At 35.8% G+C, this 10,000-nt stretch overlaps 1 protein-coding gene across 2 annotated transcripts in view; it reads left to right on the forward strand.

Moving 5' to 3' along the window:
• The window catches only part of LOC144965724 (homeobox protein orthopedia-like), a 28,008-nt gene that overhangs the window by 16,377 nt on the left and 1,631 nt on the right, over positions 1-10,000 (forward strand). The gene's annotated exons all lie outside the window — the stretch shown is intronic.

Consider the following 10,000-nt stretch of genomic DNA (forward strand, 5'->3'; position numbering starts at 1 on the left):
TGGGTCCGATATACTTCCGGATGGCAATGTTGTGAACTTCTTAGCCAAGCGCATACTATCTATATCCGACTGGCGGATGTTATGAGTTTTTATTTTAGCTAAGCGCATAGCATCAATGGTTTCGATGTGTGAACAATATTCACAAATCACACGATTTATAAAAACAACAAACCACAACACTGAAATTATTCTATTCCCGTATGGATAAGGCTGTATAATTCGTCCACGAATCAAGGGACTGAATTGATCGCAAATGCATTCATTCAATAGAGGGAACGAAACTGACGTCACTCAGCTTTTTGTTATTGTTTTCATACAGCCATAAATTTTAACTTTTAGTTCTCACTAAATTATATCAATCAGACCATAGATAGTTCGAAGATGACGTCACACAGGTCTTTGTTATTGTTTTTTGCCATCCGCGTTTATGAGTAATGCTCACTGAACTGTATTAACCTGACTATAAACGTTCAGAATACACACAGTTTTGTGTGTTGGTCCATTATACTTCCGGATGGCAATGTTATGAGCTTCTTAGCCAAGCGCATACTATCTATAAACGTTCAATCAAGGTTTCACATAGTTTTGTGGGTTGGTACGTTATATCCGACTGGTGTGTTGTGAGTATTTTACCTGAACTCATAGCGTCAAAATTGGGATGAAACAGAAACTAAAAAAGGGTTTATATTTAAAATGATTAGAAATAAAAAATTATTGTTTAAAATAAATACATAGAATTATTCTCTTCTATAAATCTAGTTTTCTTAAAATTGTAACAATGAGTTTTCTTAAAGTTTTCATGTCAACTATGTCTTGTTGAGCGCCGTTGAACACGTTTGAAATTTAGGTTGTTTTTGTGTGTTTCATTGAGGACTAAATGGATATAATTTCTACAAGACTGTCGCACTCTGAAAAAACATGTTTGTACAAATAACAATCGACTGAAATGACCCTCATCTTGCCAAAAACTCTCAACCTCGGACATCCGTAATGTCCGATTTTGAAATTTTCTGAGAAGAAGTAGAATAGGATGATGATGATGATGATGATGATGATGATGATGATGATGATGATGATGATGATGATATTGAAGAAGAAGAAGAAGAAGAAGAAGAAGAAGAAGAAGAAGAAGGAGAAGGAGAAGGAGAAGGAGAAGGAGAAGGAGAAGAAGAAGAAGAAGAAGAAGAAGAAGAAGAAGAAGAAGAAGAAGAAGAAGAAGAAGAAGAAGAAGAAGAAGTTGTGATTATGACATTTAAATCTTATGAAATTTAAGCAAAAAGAATCACTGTCCGCAAGATGGCATTAAATAGTAAATTTTACTTTTGAGAAAATATTAATTATTCTATAATCTTTTTTGTCAAAAAATTGGCAAATTTGTCATTTGGTGTGCAATGTTTGAAATTAAAAATATAATGCATCGATAGATAGACAAAAATAGGCTACATTAATAACATAATAATATATAACAATCAAATGACACATGATTATAAACATCAAAATGATACATGATTATAAACATCAAAATGATACATGATTATAAACATCAAAATGAAGATGACGTTTCATAACAGATGTGTGGCAACACAAGTTATAAGAAATAAGATTCCAACTTCGGATTGATATAACTTGACTCAAAATCTTTCGCTTTCGATGTTATCCGATTTTGCAGCTTTGGCCGCTCTTCTTCCTCTTGTGGTGAGGATTCTCCAATTGTCCGTCTTGTGTCTGTTCTCTGATGGGTAATCGCTCTGCCAGTGATGTCAATCTAATTTCGCCATTGCATATTTTTTCAAATTGTTATCGAGAGTGGGGCGAATTGCCGAGTGGTTTAGGTATTGCACTGTGACCCGGAATGTCCCGGACTCGAGCCCCGCTTCAGGCACGTTCGTTTTTTTTTTTTCCGTGGGCAAGATTAACCCCCAATTTGCTCACTCGGACAACAAGGCTGATTCTTGTTGACATGAGACATCTTGTTTGATAAATTATCTATTTTCCTTCCTGGAATGTCTAGGCGACGATATCTTATAATATAATTTTTTAAAAATGTTATCGAGAGTTTAGAGGTAATCTTGTCGTTGTCCGTCCCCTGGCTTGTTTGTTTTGACCAGAGATATAAAAGTATATCAGTGCTTTATTGGCGGATTTTCAGGTTTACGAGGTAGAATTCAATTCAAAGTTTTGAGCACAGCTAAGTGGACACTTTTCGGATATATGCTTCAGATTATGTAAAAATAAATTATTTCTTAATTCTATGAATAAGTATACGATTGTTAACACCGAATACTCATAATATTAACTATTTTAATATAATTTCAACGTCACATAACAGTAAAAAACAACAACAAATAAACAAACAAACAACAATATTTGGAGTAGCTCTGAGCGGGACACACAGACAAAACATCGTTTTTCACTTTTGCCAGATATCTTTTGTAGTCTCAACTATAAATGAATCAAAATCACCCAAAGCTTGTCGAAATTTCTTAAACCTGAAACTGCAAAATAGATTACCTGTAATCAGGAGGCCTGAGGTCCGATCCACAGTCGAGGCAGGCTATTACTTTATGCCCCCCCCCCCCCCCTTCTATTTCTCTTTCTGCTTTATCTGGCACTGTTTCATACAGATTTTATCAGGTATTTGTTCTCCTACAGCAGCACTTCGTGACAATGTAGAGGTGAAATACTTGCCGAAAGTGAATTTAACGTTAATATAATAAAAGTAGGAGGTGATAATTTAGAATTTATATCTCTAGGTTTAAAACTAAATTTAGACAAAATTTGGTAGTTCTTTTGTTTATTGCAAAGTTAACATTTGGAATAATCTTAATTTAAAACAAAATAGCTGGTACAGAACCAATTGATCGACAAAGAATTGGATTACTTTTAAGATACAAATGTGATTAATGTTTGTCATAATCAAAAACTTATTCATACTGGCAAAATACCGCTTTCAGGCAACAGGTTACAAATAAGAATTGTTTTTTTTTACCAAATAAAACTGTCGTACTCCGAAAAAACAACAACACGTATTTAGAATTTTGGCCATAAAACTTGTTTTTCATCTTTCGGTCGATTAAAATAACTCATCCTGGCAACAACTCTCAAAAATGGGACATGCAAGAAAACTGTCTTTAAGTCTCAGGTTTGAAAGTTTTTGGCAAGATGAGAATCATTTTAATCGATCGATATTTCAAGGTAAATTTTCTGGCCAAAATTTTAAATACCTGTTTTGTTGTTGTTGTCAGAGTACACGTGAATACTGCAATGCTACTGAAATCGTGCGTGCTCAGAGTTTGTTCTGGCATTCGTAGTTTCACCAATAAGCCGTCAAAGTTATGAGACGATAATAATAATATGACCCTTTCATTCCGCCGCCAAAATACTCACAGGATATCGTTTTTGTACTCATTGGTATTTTCTTTATTAATGACCTAATGCTAGTAAATACACAAAAGGCGGTCACTGTAAAGGACTTGTATTGACTCATTGATTAAACTACTGGGACTAGGAAATAAAAAAGGAAGAAAGGGTATACTGCCGTACTCTTGAAAAACCCATATTTAGAAATTTGTCCAGAAAGCTCGTCCTTCAAATATCGATCGATTTAGATGACCCTCGTCTTAAGCAAAAACTTTCAAACCTGGGACATCGCGAAGTCCCATGTTTGAAAGTTTTTGCTTAAGACGAGGGTCATTTAAATCGATCGATATTTGAAGGACGAGTTTTCTGGCCAAATTTTTAAATATGGGTTTTCCAGAATACGACAGTTTATAGGTGGGTGTATTTAGGTAGGTTCGCCAACATGACTCTGTAAACCTTGTTGATTAACCAATGTAAATTAAACTGTACACTTCTGGTGCTTTAATTCGGTGGCTATAATTAGTGTGACTTTGTGGTCTCGTGGTAAAACACTAGCCTTGTGTCCTCTAGGCCCCTGGTTCGAGTCTCTAATGCTAGTAAACACAACAAATTATTCGCACTCCTCAATAACGACTTGAGATTTTAAATAGCGCAATAATATCTACTAAACGTACTCAAAACGCTTTACAAGGGGTCCCTAGGCAACAGCAACACGTAACATATAGGGGGAGACATGTCAGAGACAAAGCTGTTAACTTCCAGGTACTCATTATATATCTGAGTAAGGTGAGAAAATGTGAGCAAAGAGCCTTTTCCAAGGACTCAACTATGCGCCTCAATTCCAGGGCTTTCCGATCCGAAGGTGAATGTCGTACTTCTAGACCACATAGCCACACTAAAGAAATAAAGCACAGACACTTTACCAGTCTCATAAAAATCAAACAAACCAAATTTTTAAAAAACCCAGAAAAAAGAAACAAATATTAAAAAAAAAAAACACAAAACAAAAACAAACAAAAATATCTGTAACTTCGATTTTTAGCATTTTAAAAATCGCCTCGACTTGTTAGTGGAGCCGGCATTTTTGTAGATGATAATAAGACGTGAAGTGAGTAGCAAAGTGCTAGAAGACAATAGGTAGAATGAAGTTGACGTCACTCGGGTCTTTGTTATTGTTTTTTTGCCACCCGTATGTATGAGTATTCTCACTAAGCTGTATTAACCAGACTATAAACGTTTAAGGTTACACAGAGTTTTGTGTGTTGGTCCGTTATATATCCGGATGGTAATGTTGGCCAACCGCATACTATCTTTAGATAATACAAACGTTTATGGCAATGAGGAGTTGGACCCAAGACCGTTACCCGACTGTTCCGGTACTTCCGTCTGGCCACGAGAGGGATACTCTATAATCGATACCATCCATCACTCAAAAAAAAAAAAAAATGTGGTTTAAAACTTAATAACTATCTGAACTCCCCCTTGCGACTCTTTGAGGTCATGAGGTCAATACTTAAACACCGCGAAACCACTGGCGCTGGTTGTATTTCAGCGGCGTCCTCATTGGGCGCGGGTCCATGTCAGTCGGGCCTTGAAATCGTTTCTAGGTACTCATTAACACTTGAGACAATTGGAGAAATAAATGTCAACTGTCTCACTCATTGAGAGTTGGGAAGGGGGGGGGGGGGGGGGTATATAAATACTTGTCACCTATCCTGTCACTGACAACTCTTATATCACTCGATTCTGGGATAGGACGTAACGAGGTACTGATACACCGCAGATGGTACACTGAGCTATATTAGGGGTTTTCCAAATTCCAAGTTCCGTCACCATCTAGCAACTAAAGGATCGTTTAATGATATTAATCTATAGAGTTAATTTATTATAACTGGGTCGATGTCCTACTCCCCAAGTTGTGTCAGAAACTGACTTCCTTTAACAAATTGTTCGCAGAGAACACGCACATATTTCCCTCCATATATTAGCTAAGGGATGCGGAGCGCCAACATTTTGGGTTTAACACGCGACCCCTCAGACATAAAGAAAAAAAAGAGTAAAATTCTCCGAGTTCAAACTGCTGGTTAACGGAAATCGACTTTTTCTCCCTCACAAGTTTGAGACCCTAACTACCATTGAAATCTCCAGAGTATATGCTTGGGGATCCCTCCGTTTTGGACGAGTTAAATTGGTGATTAGATTATGGCGTCGGGTTGAATCCCTGGGGTGAAAATAGAGCCTGGGACTGCCAGCCGTCATGCAAATGTAACTGTAGGGCTTGCGTGTTGAGAGGGAGGTTCTTCCCTGATGCTGTCATGGCAGACGGGATTGGACTGGACGGTCGTATAATGGACTGTGTCATAACATTTATTTTGTGTTGTAATGTTCTTTACGCATTGACACATTATTATCTGTGTGTATCTCTCTTATCTCTTTCTTTCTCCATCTTTCTATCCATTGATCCCTTAATCTTTCTCTTTCCTTATTACTAGTATATATATATATATATATATATATATATATATATATATATATATATATATATATATATCCTTCCATCTGTATTCCTTTCTCTTTTGTTACACTTTGCTTTTCTCTATCGATGGCTTTGTATTAATATATTATTGCTTTTTCTCTCACTCTTCTCTCTCTCTCTCTCTCTCTCTCTCTCTCTCTCTCTATCTATCTATCTATCTATCTATCTATCTATCTATCTATCTATCTATCTATCTATCTATCTCTATCACTCTCTGCCCCTCTCCATTTGTCTATATTTTTCTATTTCTCTACTTATTTATTAAATGTCTCGTTGGAGAAAATAATAATCCCCCCACCCCCCACCCCCAATATGAAATGAGATTGGGATGATCAGAAGAAGTTTATTTTTTTCTATTGAGTTGACCCTTTCACAGCAACCCTTAACACAGGCTAGTAGTCTGTGCAGCAACCTGAGTTTCTTTGCGATGACGTTGACAGTTCACATTTTTGACTTCGTTTGTCAAGAGTTCTTGTTCATGTGTTTGTTTTTTTTTCGTCCTTGACATTTGGAGTTGGGATCTCCGACTCCGGTTATCATTGTTAAGATTTTGGGTTTAAATCTAGATAAACGTCGGTCTCACTACCTTTTGTGATATTGCTTAATATATATATATATATATATATATATATATATATATATAAACAATACGTGTAATAGGACCACATTAATTGCCTTTATTTATTTAAACATATAGATACACTAATGTCCAATTACTGATCTGTACCTTCGCTATAATAATCTCACACCAATCAAGCCTGACGCATATTCATTTATGATTCATTGTAATCTCAAAATCTTCATAATGATAACATTTTTTTCATGAATTCGGTTTTATTTAATAACATTAAGGAGAAAAAAAATAAAGAGAGAATGCAACGTTGTAATTTATTGTCCGTTGATGAACACATCCGTCCAAGTCGAAGGTTTTTCTTCCAAACAAATTTGGAATTTCAAAAAATAAAATTTTGGGAACCTCGTTTTAAAAAATATTTTTATCAAATTGCAAATTTTCAAAAATGTCAGCGTATGGATATTTCAAATGTGAAATACGGCTATTTATTTAACACACATTTTACTCTTTGTCTCACTATGTGGTATGGGTTTAAGATAATTAATTTCCTTCATTGCAACCAACTCAAAGTTGCTATGTTTTATTTGTCCCTTCAACTCTAAATCAACTTTGAGATGTCCAATTCATCCGGGCATAAAATATCGTTTAGAGACGCTGGGTCACACATTGTTTGATTTTTGTGTAACCTACTCACACAATGTTGTTAGTGGAAATTGGATTCAATAGTCTGATGTCACGTCGCCCAGCAACAGCGGCCATCGTGGTTCTAAACAAAAAAAAATCTGTAATTTTTATTCTTCGTGCTGGCTAGAACTTTTCATATGTCTTGTGATCAGAATGTGTAAAAGTCAAAACATGATCAGATTTATAAATTTTATTTTCCCACGTCGGAGTAATATTTCATAAGGGCGTCCGCCATTGTTCCGATAGTTTAGAGCCAGTTACTGTTAGCATGCGTCATTACGAGGGACGTGACGTTACGACTATTGAAGCGTATTGAGACTGAAGATGTCATTGAAAATTAGAACGATCTCAATTGATGCTGTACGCATAGGTGATTTACTCACAAGATTCCGCCAGTCGGATATAACGTACCAACACATAAAACTGTGTACCTTGACCGATTATAGTCTGATTAATATAATTTAATGAGAACTGCTCATAAAAATGACTGGCTAAAAAACAATAACAAACAGCCGGATGACGTCAACTTCGTTCAATATTGTTTTAATTTGCGAGACATTGACCAAGTCGCAATACGAAATATGTCCAGCACGAACGATATCAGGAGAAACGATTTCAAATTGCCGATCTTTCGTGACAGTTTCCACGATTGAGTTTACGGTCTTCATAAACAAAAAAGTAAAGTGTTTTTGTCGATCTTTTTAAAGAATCATTCAGCAGTCAGACAGAAACAAAAGTGCACTCCCGTTTACCCTTTTTATTCACATACATCAGAATCTATATCTTTTATAATTTTCATGTGGATTCGTATCTTTGTTCTAGAATGGAAAAGTTGGTTTCACTTGCTTAGAGTCTTTTGTTGGTAGAAAGACAAGTCAGATGGATTTATATTTTCTATTTTTTTTTGGTGACTGATGATACATTATTTTATCCTTGTAAACTGACTCTATTTAGAAACGCTTGCATTTTTTTGTGGAGGAGCTTGGAGACCGAATTGAGACGGATGAGCCCGAAAGATTTGTTATTAGAATTTCTGTGGTTATCCCAAAGCAGGGCGAGATGGATAGTTCTGTTTTGTGGTCAACAATCTAGTGAGGGGTAAACAAGACATATGTATTTATGTATATTATACATATTCAATTATCAAAGCTCTATCAAGTAACAGTTAAACACTTTGCGTGAGGGTCAACCAAAAGTTTTTAATCGTTGTCTCATTATACACTCTCAGATGTCAAAATAGAACCGATACAGACTTTACGTCGTTTCCCGGAACGTTGGCTCGATAAATAACTTCCGGTTCTGCTGGACGGCGGGCGTGTCAACAGGCGATAAATCACAGCCCCATTTAGTCAGTGACAGCGTCCCGGAGTCTCCCCCTATTGAAGGGACGAACCCTATCACGACACTCTTAACCATGACAGCATTGGCGAAACGACAGCATTGGTACTCAGTAGAAACAAATCGATGGATGATGCGATGAATGAGGTCAACTCTTTGTGGTTTTGGATAATATGCCCTGCCGTGGTTTATAATAATGATAGGAATTAATTGTCGTATTGACCAATCACAAAAAAAAAAAAAAAAAAAAAAAAAAAAAAAAAAAAAAAAAAAAAAAAAAAAAAAAAAAAAAAAAAAAAAAAAAAAAAAAAAAAAAAAAAAAAAAAAACAACCAAACTACAGAATTTTAGCCAGAAATCTTTTACCTCAAAAATCGATCGATGAAGATGGTGCCAACATCTTCAAAAAGGCTGGAACTCTAGATTAAAAAAAAGTCTCGGATTTGAGAGTTTTCTACAATTTTGTCATGTTAAAAATCAGCTTAAACGACAGATATTCTGAATTAATATGTTTTCTGGCGAAAATGTAAAAAGAACTGCTTTTAGAGAGTAAAGCATTTAAGTCCAGATCACGAGGGATCAAAATAACACTGCACTTACTTTTTACAAGTAAAATGGATTGTATTTATATCTCAGGGATGACTGTGTCTGAAAATATTCATGATTCTTTTTCGTATCATTGAACCACAATAAAGCCTGCTCTAAAAAAATGGTGCAAAACGCCAGGCATCCATTTGTTTAGGAATTATTTATATATTTCTCTCCACCCCGTCTTCAATTAAAAAATAAAAATGAGGAAGATTCAACTTATTTTTCTTCTAATGTCATCTACACTGTGAGTAAATAAGTGTTGAGAACGTAAAATAAAAATATTTTTAAAATTCTTAACACCAAGAATGCATCCACTATTATATTGGGAATTGGTTAACCACAAAACTTTCTACATAATATGAGTTTATTGCTGGCGCCATGATGGCATGGTTATACTTGGGTCAAAAGATTTAATTTTGCCACAAATCACCTGGTACTCTTGATTCATTCGTTGTTCTTTTTTGCCTCCCATAAATGTGATACTTTTTTCATTATCCATCCCACCATATAATTCAATTCCCATCACTGCAAACAAGTTTTTAGTCTATGTTGTCATCTGGCCCTTCTCTACTTACGTCGTGTTTTTATTATTAATGAAATTCCCTGTATTCATCCCATAGGGGTAATTTTTCTCTAAGGTCTATTCCAGGGAAGACTGGAATAACTCAGCCGCAGTGCAGAGCCGCAAAAGAGCTAGGGCGATATGACTTGCTCAAGGCCACACATCCTAGCGGTGAATGATCGAACTCGGTACCTTTCGGGTACGAAGTAAAGACTGTACCGCTGAGCCACGATGACCCATTATTGCTTGCCCCGTTCACTTCTCTGAATCCATCTCACCAAACGCTGTATATAAAAAGTGCCCCAGGCTTCAGATCCATTCTTTTAGGCACTCAATACAACCTATTAATATTCTTT

This window comes from Berghia stephanieae, chromosome 2 (genome assembly GCF_034508935.2).
Source record: "Berghia stephanieae isolate SIO BIC M18660-M18661 chromosome 2, UCSD_Bste_1.3, whole genome shotgun sequence".
Lineage (NCBI taxonomy): Eukaryota > Metazoa > Mollusca > Gastropoda > Nudibranchia > Aeolidiidae > Berghia > Berghia stephanieae.